General features: G+C 51.0%; 1 protein-coding gene across 1 annotated transcript in view; it reads left to right on the plus strand.

Annotated features, from left to right (window-relative positions):
• RHPN1 (rhophilin Rho GTPase binding protein 1) overlaps nt 1-18800 on the plus strand; it is a 974759-nt gene that overhangs the window by 162401 nt on the left and 793558 nt on the right. The gene's annotated exons all lie outside the window — the stretch shown is intronic.

The following is an 18800-nucleotide window of genomic DNA, read 5'->3' on the forward strand; positions in this document are numbered from 1 at the left end:
GAGCTGGGTGCCCATCCAGCAGCCGCTGCTCTCCGCTCTGCCTTCAGAGCTGGATGCCCATCCAGCAGCCGCTGCTCTCCTCTCTGCCTTCAGAGCTGGGTGCCCATCCAGCAGCCGCTGCTCTCCACTCTGCCTTCAGAGCTGGGTGCCAGGCCAGCAGCCGCTGCTCTCCGCTCTGCCTTCAGAGCTGGGTGCCCATCCAGCAGCCGCTGCTCTTCGCTCTGCCTTCAGAGCTGGGTGCCAGGCCAGCAGCCGCTGCTCTCCTCTCTGCCTTCAGAGCTGGGTGCCCATCCAGCAGCCGCTGCTCTCCGCTCTGCCTTCAGAGCTGGGTGCCAGGCCAGCAGCCGCTGCTCTCCGCTCTGCCTTCAGAGCTGGGTGCCCATCCAGCAGCCGCTGCTCTCCGCTCTGCCTTCAGAGCTGGGTGCCCATCCAGCAGCGCTGCTCTCCGCTCTGCCTTCAGAGCTGGGTGCCAGGCCAGCAGCCGCTGCTCTCCTCTCTGCCTTAAGAGCTGGGTGCCAGGCCAGCAGCCGCTGCTCTCCTCTCTGCCTTAAGAGCTGGGTGCCCATCCAGCAGCCGCTGCTCTCCGCTCTGCCTTCAGAGCTGGGTGCCAGGCCAGCAGCCGCTGCTCTCTGCTCTGCCTTCAGAGCTGGGTGCCCATCCAGCAGCCGCTGCTCTCCTCTCTGCCTTCAGAGCTGGATGCCCATCCAGCAGCCACTGCTCTCCTCTCTGCCTTCAGAGCTGGGTGCCAGGCCAGCAGCCGCTGCTCTCCTCTCTGCCTTCAGAGCTGGGTGCCCATCCAGCAGCCGCTGCTCTCCGCTCTGCCTTCAGAGCTGGGTGCCAGGCCAGCAGCCGCTGCTCTCCGCTCTGCCTTCAGAGCTGGGTGCCCATCCAGCAGCCACTGCTCTCCACTCTGCCTTCAGAGCTGGGTGCCCATCCAGCAGCGCTGCTCTCCTCTCTGCCTTCAGAGCTGGGTGCCCATCCAGCAGCCGCTGCTCTCCGCTCTGCCTTCAGAGCTGGGTGCCAGGCCAGCAGCCGCTGCTCTCCGCTCTGCCTTCAGAGCTGGGTGCCAGGCCAGCAGCCGCTGCTCTCCGCTCTGCCTTCAGAGCTGGGTGCCCATCCAGCAGCCGCTGCTCTCCTCTCTGCCTTCAGAGCTGGGTGCCAGGCCAGCAGCCGCTGCTCTCCGCTCTGCCTTCAGAGCTGGGTGCCCATCCAGCAGCCGCTGCTCTCCTCTCTGCCTTCAGAGCTGGGTGCCCATCCAGCAGCCGCTGCTCTCCGCTCTGCCTTCAGAGCTGGGTGCCAGGCCAGCAGCCGCTGCTCTCCGCTCTGCCTTCAGAGCTGGGTGCCCATCCAGCAGCCGCTGCTCTCCGCTCTGCCTTCAGAGCTGGGTGCCCATCCAGCAGCCGCTGCTCTCCGCTCTGCCTTCAGAGCTGGGTGCCCATCCAGCAGCCGCTGCTCTCCGCTCTGCCTTCAGAGCTGGGTGCCAGGCCAGCAGCCGCTGCTCTCCTCTCTGCCTTCAGAGCTGGGTGCCAGGCCAGCAGCCGCTGCTCTCCGCTCTGCCTTCAGAGCTGGGCACCCGGTCAGCAGCCACTGCTCATCTCCTTGCCACTGCAGAACTTTTTTGTATGATGCTTATGTTCAGCCAAATTATAATTTCCCAAATTATGGGACACTTTCTTTGGGAGATCATTCCACTTACCCACAGCTCCCCTTATTTGGAAAGGTTTCCTGAGAGGCTGGATACATTTTCCTTTGCTTGCATTCATCATGATGCCCCACTGCACCACCCAAAACTATTCCTCCCATCTCCTATTGTTTTAAGCCTTTCCTGCTCTTGTAAGATAAGAAATGGATGGTTGCTGCCTTTCCCCACAGGTTTGAAAAACTAGAGCTTGGCAGAACATGATTTTCCCACCTTGGGAAAATTGTCAAGATCCTGAATCTGGTAATCTTGGCAATTTTCACAAGCTAAAAATCTGAGTGGGGGAAATTTTGGTTTGGGTTGATGGAAATCTTTTGACCCTTTTATTTTATTTTGTTACTATAAATTAACTTAAATTTTCATACAAAACAAACCCAACAGACAGTTTCAAAACTTTGTCAAATGGTTTTTTTTAAACAGGAAATTAGTCAAACCAGACTCTCTTTCTTGTGAAATATTTCCATTAAAACGAATCAGCATTCATAGAAAAATTCCCGAGCAGCTCTACTAACGCACCAGGTGGTGTGAGGTACCTTGAGTTATCTCTATGAGGTACTTTTATGGCCTCCCTTACCACAGTGTCTGAGCACCTCACAGTCCTTAGTCTATGTACCCACAACACCCCTGTGAGGTAAGACAGCCTTGTTATACCAATTGTACAGATGGGAAACTGAGGCAGCAAAAGGGTAACTGATTGTCCAAGATCACATAACAAGTTGGTGGCAGAACAGGGAACTGAACTCAGATCTTAGGTTAGTGCCCCAACCACTGGACCACATAGCCCCATTGCTTATCTTCTCCATTGGGGCTGCAAATGGTCAGTGCCCCCAAAGTTCCGCTTGGCCAATTATGGGGGTCGTTCAGATTGTTTTCTCTTCTTAAGAGCCATGAATCTTTGCAATCAGAAGGAGCGAGAGAGCGATAAATCCCACTAAAGGTAAAAGGGATTGATTTTAGAAGACACTGTTTAAGAATTTGTTTTTCTAATGGATCCTAAAGTCTTGTCATCAATTTTGCCAAGCTCAGCGGTGCCAGAATGCTTCTGTATCCTGTCCAGAAAGGAGGAGGAGGAGGAAGAGAGACAAGGAGGCGTGGGGAGGAGGGGGGGGAAGAAGAGGTTGATATGTCCATTCCAGATGCAGTATCCTAAAACAGGGATTATACTCTACCATAAATACTAATCCATTAGTTGCTCTTTCACACACTGCTGGCTCTAGCGCTGCCTCCATTTGCCTGCATGATAATCTATTTGAATATCAATGCAGCTTCATGTTAAACTGCTTCCCTTGGAGTTTCAGATGAAGCGCAGCAACGATGGGCCTGCGCTTTGGGGATAGGGCACCGTATCTGGGGCGGAATCGAAAGGCAATTATTGAAATCCTCTTCGTTCTGAGAGCTTCCTCGCATCCTGCCGAAAAAAAGCAAAAGGCATCCAGGCTCCAGATGACTCCTCCTTTAATGGGAGGTTTAAAGGAACCGCTGTCATTTTTAATTCCTCTAAAGGCCGCCATCGATTTGCTTGGTTTCCAGTGACGGGAAGGGGAATATGCCCATGTAATGCAAATACCAGATCTTTGCGGGAAGAGGTGCCAGGGGACAGGGCATTTTCCCCGAAAAGACAGGAACTCCTTGAGCGACCAGGTTCCTACTAGTTTTATCACAAGGTAGCTGCATCCTCTGGGCTAATGGCTATGATACACTGTGGCTAGTGGTGACTCCAAAGGGAATCCACCTGCGAAAACATGCCAGAGCCACGGGGAATCCATGGTTAGTAGCTGTCTTTGCGTGCAGGATATTCTGGGCCTGCCTTGAGCCTTATCCCAAATCAGCTGGTGTGAATCTCTCCATAGTTCCACTGAACAGGGCCGGCTCCAGCTTTTTTGCTGCCCCAAGTGGTGAAGAGAAAAAAAAAGCCACAGTTGGTGGCACATTGGCAGCTGCTCTACCGCACCACTTCATTCTCTGGCGGCAATTCAATAGCCGGTATTTCCCTCTGAAAGGGACTGAGGGACCCGCTGCCAAATTGCCACCAAAGACCCGGACGTGCCACCCCTTTCGATTGGCCGCCCTAACCACCTGCTTCCTGGCTGGTGCCTGGCCCTGTCACTGAAGGCAATTGAGTGACACAGATTTACACTTGTGGATCTTGCCCATCATGTATAAACTTACGGCAAGTCAATCCAGGATTGCACAAATCGGGCAAGCGATGTTCCTACTGGATCCATGTCCAGGGGTCACCACTAGGCAGCTTCACCGGCCACAGGTTGATATCTGAGAGACCCCGAAGTATTCCCTAAATGTAGAATAGGAAATAACTGAGGTGTCACAGATGCCACAGAAGGCTGAGGAGTATTGGCAAATGCTGATTCCCTAATGGCCATCACCCTATGTTTGCGTGTGTGTCTGTGTGTATGGATGCACACACATGGGCTGGCTCAGAAAGACAGCAAATCCCCAGTTTCTCCAGCACTCCTCGACTGTGAATGGCATCAGGCCCCATATTTCCCAGTTCAGTCAGCCTGACCTTTGGCACAAAGGATGATGACCAAAGCCAGAGATGAAGACAAGGAGAGAGGAGACGTGAGATCCCCCGATTCAGCTATGGGATATTAAAACCGAGGCCCCTGCCACTTGAACTGGCCACATTTCAATGGGAGTAATTAACTGTCAGCAACACACGTTACCCCTGGGGTTCCAGTGGGATACTATTTTCTTCTTTGTTTCTCGTCTGAAAGGGTTGTGTGGGGTTCAGCCACCGCCGCCGTGCTCCACCCCGGAGATGGGTGCCTTTTAGGGGCAGATGAAGCCATTCTTCCATACAGTTTGCTAAGCACTTTGGCAGGGGATACCAGGCACTTGAGCATTGTAGTCTGTACCGTCCACAGGGCTGGGGAGTGTGGCTTCCCATACGTGTGCAACATGATAGGGCTGCAATGCATTGGATGCTCTGGGTGCTACTGCAACAGAAGTAATAAAGAAGGAAAAGGATAATTGTGTTAATTAACGAGCTGCAGGAGACAGGGTTACAGAGGGGCAGTGCTGGCTAGTGGGCTAAGCACAAGAGCCAGGAACTTCTGGGTTCTCATGCTAGCTCTGACACTGGTGGCCTTGCTTAGAGCTCCTGAAAGATGTGAGTGCTCGACCTGTGCTAATCAGACCCTTAACGTCTCTGCCTCCCACCCCCACATTGCTTGCCTCATAGAGGAGCTGGGGCGTGGGGACCCACTAGATCATCTCGGCAAAGAACTTGGAAGATGAAAAGCCATAGGGGGCAAGGGCCAATGGGAGATGCTGTTAATGGGAGATGCCCCTGTGAAGTGTGGCGTGGCCTCCTCTGCTGAGCCCTCCCCCGGGGTCTCTTTCTGAGCCCAGGGGCTTTCACAGTTAGCACGGCAGGCAGGAATGGGGGGGCACCTCCCATGGCATTTCTGTGGGCCCGGTATTATTTATCCATTTGGCTCTTTGGTAAATTCACAGCTGAAGGACAGTTTCATCGCTTTCAGGCATGCCTCTTCCGCACCACGTCCCTCAGGCCTTCAGCCAGGGTGCGGAAGCGGCTCCTTCCCTCTGTGCACCTCATCCATCAAGCCCGGTTGTGTCCTCCTTTGCCCACCCCATTCTGACAGGCCTGTCAGCGCCTGGAAAAAAGAGTGATAAATAAAGTGGCGCTAAAGACTCTGCCACGGGCTGCCCTCCTGTGGGTTGATTTATCTATTATTTTTACTGTAATCCGAGCCTTTCTCCCCCCTACCTCCTCTCCCCCTCTTAACTGTTCCTCTTCCTCCTCTATTGCCTCTGTTTGTGTGTGGACCCCTTACAGGCGGGGACTGTTTTAAAGACCCTTCATGGTCCTTTTCCATCATAAGGCTGAATGAGGCTCTGATGGCAACACCAGCTGGACAGGCAGAGAGTGAGCCGATCCAAACAGAACCTGAATCTTCTCCCCACACCTTGAAACAAACATTCGGGGTCACTCCAAAAGTTAGATTTGCTTTATCTTCTTGCTGTGAGCTGTGAACATTCCCCCCAAGAGAAGCGGAAGGGCAGATCTCATGAGAGGAGCTCCTGCTTGTTAGATTTCCAGCCCCAGAGTGCAGAGCCAAGAGGTCCGGATGGCTGGGACAAAGGCTGGAGCAGTATTCAAGACTTTGGAGTTACTTATCCAAGTGGAAACCAAATTCTGAACCTTTTCAGATTCACCCACCTCTAGCGGAGAGGATCGATGTATGTACGCACACGCGTGCAGAGTCTGTCTGTTCTAGCATGTATTCCCGTTATGGAGGTAGGAAAAAGCTGCAGAATGCGGATCTGGATTCATAAACTAGAATCTAGCATTCAGAAGGACTTGGGTCCAGGATTTTCAATCAGGCCCAGATCCAATTAAAATGTTGCTCGTCTGGTGGCTAGGCTCCACTACTGCAGTGAAGACTAGAGTGGGTTTGATGCTACATGGCCAAACCTGTAGCCTCAGTGTCGGCTCTCGGAATAAATCCAGAATAACTGTACAGAGGGCACTGAGGTTACTTCCGCGGAACCGAGAGCAGAATATGCTGCTCCCTTCTCCTTCATTCAGCAAGTTTGGGAGCAATTGAAAACACCAGCTGGCTACACAATTGCCGAGAGTCTGGCAAGTAAAATCGGTGCTGCTTGGTGATAATCTTTGCTGCCTTCATTTTACATAGCATCTTTTCTACCACATCCCATAATGCTTGAGGGAGGTAACTAACAGCGGGGACAGGGGAGGGAATTCCTGGAGCGGTGTAAATCATTGTGCCACTAAATAATATGCAGTGTGAAACCCAATAGCACACAGCTTCCCCGTAAGATACACATCAGTGGCTTCTTCATACCTGTAGTGAAACGGATTGGCCGCCCACAGACCCAGGGGGGGGGGGCCCTCGTTGAACCCTGGTGGGCGGAGCCATGCCACGCTTAACCCTCCCGCTGGAAGTCAGTGGGCGGGACCGGAAGTATAAAAGGCGGGCTGGAGAACTCAGTTGGGAGTCAGCCACCGGAGGAGCCAGATGCCTCCAGAGGCCACTGCAAACCCCGAGGGAGACGAGGACTGGCCAGGGCCATTTACGGACTCGAGCACAGAGGAGCTGCAAGCACTGACAAAGGCCTTCTTCCTTGACCACCAGGACAGCCCTCCCCAGATCCAGATACCCCCTGAGGGGGTGTTGGGAAGTGGCCTGGGGGAGCTGACCCCTATCTGGCTGCAGCGCTGCCAGGGAGCGAGTCAGCATGTTGTGGTCAGGACCCTGCTGACCCGGTACCAGACTGCTCTGCCACTGCTAGGGCCCTGGGCCGGGACACAGTGGAGTGGGTGGGCCTGCGTCCCCCTCACTTAGGCAAGAAGCCTGCGCTTGTTGGGCCTCCGCCAGATCTAGGAGATCTACTGCCCCACTCTGATCCAGGGCCTGGGCTACCTGGCTGTTTGCTGCCCTGCTCTGACCAGGGGCTGGGGCTTCGTAACTGTGTTTGTCGTTCGGCCCTGATCACAGACCCACATTCCCGTCGCCCTGCTGATTCCCCACGCCAGGCGACCCCTGGAGATGTAGTGAGGCAGATTGGCCACCCACAGACCCGGAGGGGGAGGGGACACTCCCCCCAACCAACTACAATATCATACAGATGAGCAGGTAACTTCTGAAGCTGCTGGGCTTTATGATGTGTGACCAGGAGGGTACGTCTTGTCAGACTTCTTAGGACAGTGGCTGTCCAGTCAGGCCGTATTTATCTGGGAATTGAAGTGACTGTCAACTAACATTTCAGTAAGCTCTCCCTTCACCAGTCAAGCATCCCAGCTTCTTTATACCTGTTCCAGCACCCACTGAATGCAGGGCCAGATCTCCAGCTGGTGTAAATGGACTTAGCTCCATTCATCCAAAATCAATTGAAATCAATGCCTGTTTACACCAGCCCAGGATCAGGCCCATGGTCCCTATCTAAGGATTAACTGGGACTCCTTCAATTAACTCGTTCAGCGATAATCAGTTGCCTGAACAGCAAAGTTCTGGTCCTGGATCCAAAGTTCGGGGCTGTTCTGTTCAGAGGCTGCAGTTCAGGTCCCTCATGCGATTACATTAAAAATAAAATAATCCACGTGTTTGCTAGGCGCAGATGCACGTGATAGCCAGTCATTTTTTCAGAGTGGCTGCCAACTATGAAATAGCATTGGCTTAAGTGATTAAAGCAGTGGTTCTCAACCAGGGGGACATATAGCCCTGGGGGTCCGCACAGGTCTTCCAAGGGGTCCATCAACTCAGCTAGAGATTTGCCCAGATTTACAACAGGCTACATGAGAAGCACTAGCGAAGTCAGTACAAACTAAAATTTCATACACACAATGACTTGTTTATTCTGCTCTATGTACTATACACTGAAATGTAAGTACAATATTTATATTCCAATTGATTTATTTTATAATGATATGGTAAAGAAGGAGAAAGTCAGCAATTTTTCAGTATTAGTTTGGCTGTGACACTTTTGTGTTTTTATATCTGGTTTAGTAAGCAAGTCGTTTTTAAGTGAGGTGAAACTTGGGGGTACACAAGACAAATCAGACTCCTGAAAGGGATAGTTGGGAAAGGTCGAGAATCACTGCATTAAAAGGACCTTCAAGCTAGGTTGGTGGCTATTCTCCAGCTCGGTCTGGAATCGGTAGTAACCAGCAGTTACTGGGCTGGAATTTCCACTGCCCTACTCCTTGTGTTGTGATCTACAGCTGTGCGAAGTGGGTGTATGGTGTTACCATGTCAGAACATTAGACTGTAAATGACTGCCCAGGGCTCCGGGCAATGGAGAACCTGGGCCGCTGTCTGTTTGAAGACACTGGTCAGTTCCTGGAGGCAGGTGAGTGGTCACACTGTTCTCACCATGCTTGGTTGCCATCTCAGCAGAGAGGCTAATACCTGACCAGGCTATGGAGATGGAGGGCTAAATTCACCACTGCTCTAAGTAGCCACAAGTATGGCCTCATTCCTCTTTATGTCTGGGGGGAATTAGAGCCAGCCACCTCAGTAGGGCACTGCTGGGGGATCTTTCGTTGCCAGAGTCTGTGCTGATACGGTTCTGTGGATAAATATCGGAGGTCACTCTCCACAACTGGTGTTTTGCATGTACACAGAGCCTTAAAGGTTAGAGACTGAGAAGGCCCATTAGCCCATCCAGGCTGTGGTATGGGCACCAGAGCAGGGTTGTTGCCCATACAACATTTTAAAGTGCTTTGTCCAGTCTAGTTTTAAAAGTCCCACATATGGGTTGAGTGCTCCCATCCCTGCCCTTGGAAAAATGATTTTAGGACCCTGTGAGGTGCAGCTCACAGTCAACAAGGATCTCTGCATAGTCAGCTTACATTTCCCCTCTCTCAGTTTCATCCTGTTCTTCCTACCTATAGTGTATCCCACTAAATTCCTTCTCTGCTTGATGTGATGCCCACGAGATATGTGTCGTCCATTCCCCTGTCCTCACTGGGGCCTGATCCAAAGCCAACAGTCTTTCCATTGTTTGCAATAGGCTTAGTCATTATTTAACTAGGGTACAGAGACCAAGTACAGTTAAATATTCCTCCTAAACCTATCCTTTGTCTATCCATCCTGCCACATATTATCTGAGCACCTCTGGTACCTGGACAATATTTGTTGACTATTTTTAAGTTGCTACCTTGCTTATCAGTAATCGTTTGAATATAATTTCATGATACATAAAGCAATAAAACATTTTCCCTCTTTTATTTGCCATTTGATTGCTAGTTATTACATCACCCCGGGGTTTTTAGGTGCCATAAAATCATCCCTGGCTCTTGCAGACTGCAAGTTTATGATTAATCAATTACTTAGAGTGGTTATCTATTAAAAATCAAAAGGGGATCTTCAGTACATTTTCAGCAAGGCACTGAAAACAGCAATAGATCATTAAGCTAATCATTCTCTACAGCTGTTGCTTATTACCGATAATCGCATTAATAGGATGGCAGGAGTCATCAAGTAAACAGAGTGCCTTAAAACAGCAGGTGACATAACAGCCAAAATGTCATGATTAGTGACAGATGGTGCTACAAAAGATGACTCTCCATGGACTGTTTGCACCACCTTTACTCAATGAGTAGTCCCTTACTCTGCAACAAGGGTGGTTGAGATTGCCACTCAGCCTCAGGAAGTAACTCTCTTGGAGTTATGCTGTTCAGATCAGCCATGGCAGTGCTTGGGAGATGTCATAGGGCCAGGTTGCAATTCAGACTCACTGCATGTGAAGCCTCATTAAGCTCTTACATGGGCTACTTGTGCCCAGTGGCATCAGCGCTGTGGTGTTGCGTTGGTAAGGCCGCCAAGTGCTACTGTTCCTGGAGCTCTGGTATTAGCGGCACTAGCAGAGAATGCAGTTTATTTAGGTTCCTGGCGCCCACTGAAATCAGTGGGAGTTAGACACTTAAATAGCTTTGAGGACCTGGGCGTACATTGCTTAAGGTTCTAGCTCCACATCTGTGGAAGGGAGTGGTCATTCTGTGCAGACGTGTTTCCAAAACACACAGTGTCTCTCCCTCCCTATTCAGCAAAATCCTCTTCACACACCAGAGTCAAAATCATCCCCTTTTAGTGCTCCATAACCACCACAGACAGCCCAGCCCGCCCCTGAGCTGGCGAGTTGGCAAGGGTCATGGGGTAAAGAAAAGCCTCTACTTTGCCACTTCAGATCCAGACTTGCTTAGCAAGATCAGGTCAAGAGTAACTGAAAGATAGACTCAAAGAAATGTCGGGCTGGAATGGACCTCAAGAAGCTATCAAATCCGTCCTCTGGCTCCGAGGCAGGACTGAGTAAACCTAGTCCGTTTGTCCAACCTGTTCTTAAAACCCTCCAATTGTGGGGATTCCACAACCTCCTTTGAAAGCCTGCTGCAGAGTGTAACTAGTTAAGCTGACTGGTCTGTGATTCCCCAGGTCCTCTTTTTACGGATAGATACTGTATGTGCACTTCCCCACTCCTCTGGGACCTCCCCCATCCTCCATGAGTTCTCAAAGATAACTGACTGGTTCCAAGATTGCTTCAGTTCATTCCTTCAGTACCTTAGCCAGCCCATTAAGTATCTTTAAGTTGCCATTCAAGGGCTGCTGGGTGAGTTGTGTGAATTGAGTTTGCTAGGCCTCAGTCCAGGTCCTAGTGAACACAAGTGGCACTAAACAGCTCCTTTGGTCTCCCAAACAGAGAACGAAGGATCAAACAGGTCCTGGAGCCTGAACATCCTTCTGACTCGTAAAGGAGATCAGCAGAGTAGCGTGCCTGTGGGTCACTCACATCACCCTGCAAATGCTATCCTGCCCCATGGATACGGAGAAAGCCTCCATCACCCGGCCTGTCGCTCTGGCCCCACTGCAAAGCCTGTTTAAAAACGCTTCGCAATGAAATACCCGCCGGCTCCCCCCTCGGACGTCTCAGCCAGGACTGCAATGCAGCTCTCTCCCTGCCGGCGCATGACACTCCTCTCCGCCTCGCCCTGTGCCCGGAGCACACGGCCGGTCTCACTGGGTTGCATTTGCCTGGTGCCGCCTCGGCGTGATGAAGGGAAAAGTTTTAATATTCGTCGCCATGAATTTTTAATGCCCAGCTCCTGCTCCGGTGTCATTATTTGCCTGCACTTCAGCAGTTTGGGAGCCCGTTTGTTTAGCTAATGTTCTGTTGGAGGAAGGATGCTGGGCTTGGGCAGCCCCTCCCTTTCTCCCCACAGTGACCATTAACTGAGATACCCATGCTGCGCCAGGGGTCGACAGATGCTGGCAATGCAGCTTCCCCCGCCAGCTGGGCTGGGCTAATGGCAAAGCCTGTTATCGAGGTCAGCCTGGCCGCTATCAGGAACTTGGTTGTTTATATATACGTTGGACTCCTTCCCTCCCCCCCACCGCGGCTCCTGCTTCCACTGCCCCATCGATGGCGGCGAGGAGAGAGGAGAAAAGCAGGGAGCCCCAGGAGTGTTTAAGGACGGGACCGGCTGCGAAGTGGCTGTGGAAGGCTGAACTCTCGGGATGGCACTGGGAGGAAAAGGGAGATTTTTAATTACAGGCCTGAGGGCAAATGCAGCATGGACTGGCGCTTTATGCAGCCCCATTGCCCTAGATACCCTGGTGAGGTATGATAGGGTGGGTAGATGGTTTGGATTAGATAGATAGGTGCATGGCTGTGTACTGTGGGGTGACATAGACAGACAGGTAGATGGCTGTGTACGGTATGGTGACACGGACAGGCAGAGGCTGTGTACCGTATGGTGACATGGACAGACGGAGGCTGTGTACCATATGGTGACACTGACAGAAGATAGGCTGTGTACTGTATGGTGTCATGGATAGACAGATGCTGTGTACCATATGGTCACACTGACAGAAGATAGGCTGTGTACCATATGGTGTCATGGCCAGACAGAGGCTATGTACCATATGGCGACACTGACATAAGACAGAGACTGTGTACTGTATGGCGACACTGACAGAAGACAGGCTGTGTACTGTATGGTGTCATGGACAGACAGATGCTGTGTACCATATGGTGACTCTGACAGAAGACAGGCTGTGTGCTTTATGGTGTCATGGACAGACAGAGGCTGTGTACTATATGGTCACACTGACAGAAGACAGAGACTGTGTACCATATGATGACACTGACAGAAGACAGGCTGTGTACCGTATGGTGTCATGGACAGAGAGAGGCTGTGTACTGTATAGTGACATGGACAGGCAGAGGCTGTGTACTGTATGGTGACATAGACAGACGGAGCCTGTGTACCATAAGGTGACATGGATAGAAGACAGAGGCTGTGTACTGTTGTCAGAGGTGTGTTGTCAGAGGCTACCGGTGTGGTGCTCTGCTCTGCTCTCTCCTTGTTGGTATCACTCGGCTGCGTGCATGTGTTCCCTCTGTGTGCTGCCCCAGCTCTGCGCAGATAGCTGACACAGCAGACCCGAAGAGAACCCCCAATGACCACAGAGTCTAGTAAGGTATGAAGGCACATCGGCCAGGTTTATTGCGATCTCGGACACAGTTGCAGTTCCTCTGAGATTGTTACTCTACAGGGCATTCTACGAGAAAGTGCCTCTTGGCAAAGGACCCGGCTCAGTCAGTGGCGGGACTTTCCACTGCCCCCTAGGCCGGACAAAGACATCGCCCCAGGGATACATTTTTATACACAGGTACAAACAAGTTACGAATCACTCCTGACGCATTGAGGTGCAACCTCTCTACGCAGTAAGGTACAACCCCTCTACGTAGCAAAGTGCTGCCTCTCACCTTGTACATGTTGTTTCGATCAAAACAACTCTATCCATCATATTACCCTTTCGCCCCTGTCTTTGGGATGGGTCAGCCTGTTCCTTGTTATCTGTGTGGAATGTGCAAGTATGTGAATGTTCTGATCTCTAGTGTTAGTACCTTTTAGGTACGTATCTTCTTGCAGCATCAGCCCTTTCCTTGCCAGCTTCTGTGAGCAGGCCCTGCCTCTGGCTCACAGCTTCACTTTGCTTTATGTTAGCAAAGTCTTGACCATTACTTTAGTTCAGGCCTCAGGCCTCATACTGGGCCTTTATCAGGGCCTTCACTTACTACATGTACTGTACGGTGACACAGAGAGGCAGAGGCTGTGTACTGTATGGTGACATAGACAGGCAGGTAGGTAGTTGGATAGCATAATCTTTATTATTGTTATTTCAATAATACCCAGTGGTCCAACCAATATAAAGGCCCCATTGTGCCAGGTGCTGTACAAACAGTCCCTGCCCGAAGAGCTAAGCAGCTAACAACTATTAGACAGCTACATGTCTCTGTACTGGCCGGGGATAGACAGAATGTCCTTCAATAGGATTTCGTGGTGTAGGAGCCTGTGCATTTCTCTCACACGGATGAACGCCTCTGAGCTGGATTTCTCAGGCATCGACCCTACTGCCTCCCAGCTGGGCAGTAAGCGAGAGCTTCTTGCTTGTTCTCTCTGTTGTGGCGAGGGAGGAAACGTGGCACAAAGGGGAAAATGATGTTTCTTACTTTTGATGCAGCTTAAATTCTGAGGCCCAGGACAGGCTAAAGGGAACCATCTCTTCCCTAGGAAGTGCCTCTGCTTGCAGGGTTTTTCTCTTCTCTCTGCGCTGTCCATGGTGCCCAGCATTGATTCTTAAAGGAGCTGGGCAAAGGGTTGGAGGTTCGCTTGGGATGGACACTCCCCCAGCTCTGCCGTCTGTCCCAAAGGCTGCAAAATCAGCCTGGAAGGGTTCGGGGGACAGATGTTATCAGGGCCGGCTCTAGACACTTCGCCGGCCCAAGCACAGCAGCACGCCGTGGGGAGCGCTCTGCCGCTCGCCGGTCCCGCTGCTCCGGTGGACCTCCCGCAGGCATGCCTGCGGATTCTCCACCGGAGCCGCCTGCCGCCCCCCGCAGCATGCCGCCCCAAGCACGTGCTTGGTGCGCTGGGGCCTGGAGCCGGCCCTGGATGTTATCATCAGTGCTTCCTGCCGGTCAGGCAGGAGGTTCCTCGTGGAATTTCAGCACCTCTGGTTCCTTTCTCCTCCAGAAGCGGGGAGCTCCAAGACGCAGCGGGAAAACAATATCAGTTATCATGGAGGGAGTGGAAGTTAATCATCTTTTTTTTTTAAACCTTGCGAAAGGTTCAGTTGTTTCAGACACAGGCTTGGAGAGTGTCGGATTTTAATCTTCCTTTCTCAGGGCCTGATCTCACTCATGGGACCCTTTCTGTGGCCTTCAGTGGGCTTTGGCTCACCCCTTTGGTAATCAGATGGTTTTGTGTGTTTACTTGTAGGTACATGAGGGATGCAAAGGTCTGGGAAGTGGGGCACTTGGATAATAACAGAAATAAATACTTAGCACTAATATAGGGTTTTGCAAACAGTGAATTAATCTTCACAGCGCCCCTGTGAGTGGGTATTATCCCCATTTTGCAGAAGGGGAAACTGAGGCACAGAGACAGTAAGTGATTTGCCCAAGGACACAGAGAGCAAGAGCCCTGGGCTCCCTAGCCTGCACTCAGTTCACTAGAGCACACCACCTTGTAATACAAGTCAGACCCGTGGACGAGGCTCGTGACAGTGCATGGGTGGCTTGATGGACACACGGCTGCTCTCTGCTGGATGGACTTGATCAGATTGGTGTATCTGTCGGTTCTGACCAGCGACGGTCCTTCCTCAGGGTAGGTCAGTGCAAGGGCCCAGAAGCCTCCCCCTCTCCCCCTGGCTCCAGGACCCGTTCCAGGAACCAGCTTGCTTCTTCTAACTAAGGAGTCTCCTCCCAGCCTTTTCCAGCTGGCTCTAATAATCACTGAGAGCTGGCTGGCCCTTAAGCCCCCACCTCCCCGCCCCCCGGCCCTTAAAGGGGCAGGCTACCCTGTTACCAGTGCCCCTGCTAAGCCAATGGTGGCCTGGATGTCTCCTGGGAAAAGTCACTGATCTGACTGGGACCCAGGCCAGCAGTGACTGCAGCTGTCTGCTGTGCATGAGGTGAATCTGTGGGAGCTATCTTGCTGCAGGCCCCAGCCCTTTAAAAAGCCGGAGATGGCTCCTAATTCAGATGACCTTGGCTCTTGTATCCATCAGCAAGATCCCGCTCGCCATCCAACGCATGCCCTGTCCCAGCGCGGGCGCGAGGGGCCAACAGGAGCCACTGGCAAGCAGGGGGTTATATTTCACACCCTGGCCTGTGTCTGATAAGAGCCGATAAGGGCAGCTCCATCTCCATTAGAGACGATTCTTAAGTTACTCGTGTCTCGGCTGCTGCAGATATGTAATCCGGCACCTGGCAGAGAGGAGCATGGGCAGGAGGGGATCGTGAGCTGGTGGCTTCTCTTTAAAGCTGAGGGTCAGGCTAAGGACGGCAAGGGAAAGTGAGACTCCAGGGGCAATGAGCACCCATCATATGGCATTAAAATACTCCAGAGTGTCCCATTAGCATGTCAGAACCCCAGCACAGCCCATTGCTCAATCAGCTGGCATTGCCTCATCCTGTAATTACTGTGTGCACAATGAAGAGATAGTCCCTGCCCCAAGGAGTTTACAATCTACATGGTTATGCCAGATGGCATCTTCACATAACTTACCACACCTGGGCCATCAGGGAGGTTTAAACCCAGGACCTTCAGCACTAAAATCATGAGTCTCCACTGCTTTCAGCTAGAGGAATGACTCGTTGATGGCCCTTGTACTCTTGTGTAGACTTGCCACAAGGAAGCTAATTGAGATTCCATTGAAGTCAATGAAAAGACCCCAATTCTGTTCACTGGGTATTGAATCACACCCCAGGAGAAGTGATGAGCGTGGTGTAAGAGTCTATGTAAAATAGAACATAATAGACAAAGACCCACTCTCTGTTAGTTTCAGTCATGCCCTCTGAAGTCTCATGGCTGGGCTTAAGAACATAAGAATGGCCTCAGTGGGTCAGACCAATAGTTCATCTAGCCCTGTATCCTAGCTTCTGACAGTGGCCAGTGTCAGATGCTTCAGAGGGCATGAACAGGACAGGGCAATTTATCAAGTGATCCATCCTCTGTCATCCAGTCCCAGCTTCTTGCTATCAGAGGTTTAGGGACACCCAGAGCATGGGGTTGCATCCCTGACCATCTTGTCTTACAGCCACTAATGGATCTATCTTCCATGAACATATCTAATTCTTTTTTTGAACTCCGTTATGGTTTTGTCCTTCACAATCCCTGGCAATGACTTCCATAGGCTGCCTGTGCATTTTGTGAAGAAGGGCTTTCCTATGTTTGTGTTAAACCTGCTGCCTGTTTTAAACCAGCTTCACATCGCCCCAGCACCTGTCTGACTTCTGTGAGGACATTGGTCATTTCAAAAGCAAAACACAAATGCAGCTGGGTTGTGAGCATGATGTTGTGTTGGTTCTCAGGTGAGCTGAACACTGGCTGGTGTCACCAGGCCTTGGGGAATGGTGAGAGACTGATCGGAGCTTGCTTTGTGATCTGCAGTTTATTCAAGCTATTAGACCTCCATAAATATACTGATAATGATCAAATGGCATTTCTTTAATAGCAGGAACTATCCTGTTACATCGAAATGAAGCATGTGGTTAAACAGACTCAGGGCACTTCCTGCAAAGACAATGCTGCTCGCTGTTTACGCCCTTCAGGTACTTAGGCAGATGTCATGTCACCTCTTGGTCTTGCCCAGCCACACTGTACACGTTCAGCTCCTTTCATCTCCCCTTGTAAATCAATCTCTTAGTCCTTTTCAGTATTCCTTTATGAACCCTCTGCAACGTGCCAATATCTGACTGGTCAGGAGAGGACCAGAAATTCATCGATTCCCAGGCTAGAAGGGACCATTATGATCATCTAGTCTGACCTCCTGTATTACACAGGCTATAAGACTTCCTTGAATTAATTCCTGGTGGAACTAGAACAGATCTTCTGGAAAAACAGCCAATCTTGATTTACAAGTTTCCAGTGATAGAGAATCCACCACAACCCTTGGAAAACTGGTGCAATGGTTAATTACCCTCACTGTTAAAAATGTGCACTTTATTTCTAGTCTGAATTTGTCTAGTTTTAGCTTCTAGCCCTTGGACCTTGTTAGAACTTTGTCTGCTAGACTGAAGAGTCCTACTATCAAATTTCTGTTCCCAATGTAGGTACTTCAATGAGCGCAGCTTCCAGATACAGTCACACCTGAATGCCAGCCCTTTGGACTGTATGACTTTTGGGGAAAGCATTCCCTCCTCCTCTCTGTCTGTAAGCCACCTTGTGCGCTGTGGGTGCTATCCAGTAGCAACAGTGATAGCCGTGGCTTCAGGACTTGGCCTGAGGTTTATGGAGTGCAAGAGTCAAAATGCAAGAAACAAAACCCAAATCCTTTCATATAACTAGCGACCCCCACCGCAGCTGGTGGAATGCGCTGCTATTTCAGACGCCTGTCTCCTCGGACTACTATGTAGGTGTTTTCAGAGAGTCACTTGTGTTCCATCTAGGAACCTGGTTGGGCCACCAGTCCCTCCTCATCAGACCGCCCTGTTCACCCAGGGGAGCTCTCAGCTGGGAATCTCAGACCTTGCATGCTGGAAAACAAGTAGGGCACTTCACAGACCTGATGGGAGCCTCATTCTCCTCACATAATTATTGACGCTGGTGCAAAGGGGGTGTGGGCGAGTAGGGAGTTGTGATTCAGGAGCATCTGACATGCGCTTTGCACCACTCCGGTGCAAGGCAAAGATGAACCAGACCCAGAGGAACTAACGAGCAGGAATAAGGTTGAGTGCAATGACCCAGGTTAGAGTTAGCTTTAGGCCATGACTTTGTTTTCACACCATGAGCCCAGATGCAGCTGTTCACGACTGCTTCCCTCACCACCTTTGCATGAGTCTATAAAATCATTGCACCAATTCCTTTCACGAGGGGCTACCCATGGGAATTGGTGCCATGGGTTGAAGGTATGATCATGCTGCTGTCTCTGAGGTGGACTTGTTTCTACTGGTCGACTCTGCTTCAGTTAGAGACCAGACCTGGGGAATATGGACTGGGCTTATGAATCACCCTCCCAGTCAACAGCTGATGAGCCCCTCTGGAGTCACAGCCAGGCAATGGTGGACTTCCAAGGCCTTGGCTAGAGGCCAGGCATACAGCCGAGAAGTGTCTGATCCCCGGAGAGGAGGCCCACGGAGAGGAAGAGGCAAAAGACTAGGAGATGGGCTGAACCCTCGTTAGCAGGTCTGTCCGCCATTCTGGTTTCAGAGGGAATTGTGGTTCCCATGCACGTAGGCGGAGTGATGAGTGGTAGAGAGGGCTAGTGAATCCATCAATCACTCATCTAAGATTGCTGGCCTGACTGCTGCAAAATGTGTATTAAAAAAAAGAAACATTAAGAGCTTTAATAATTTAAGTCGCTCTTAACTACGCCCAGCAATTTAAACAATTGCAATGGTTTAAATATTTGGAAAGAAGTTCGAGCTGGAAAATGATTTATGGCTGGGACTGACAGGTTCAACTTGGCTCTGCTCTGCAGATTGGCACAGTCTTAATACATACGCGGTCACTTACATCACTCAATACGTTCCGTGTTCCAAGCTAAGACCACTTCCAGCATGGCACTTGGCTGATGGGGCAGCTGGC

Source organism: Gopherus flavomarginatus, chromosome 2 (assembly GCF_025201925.1).
Source record: "Gopherus flavomarginatus isolate rGopFla2 chromosome 2, rGopFla2.mat.asm, whole genome shotgun sequence".
Lineage (NCBI taxonomy): Eukaryota > Metazoa > Chordata > Testudines > Testudinidae > Gopherus > Gopherus flavomarginatus.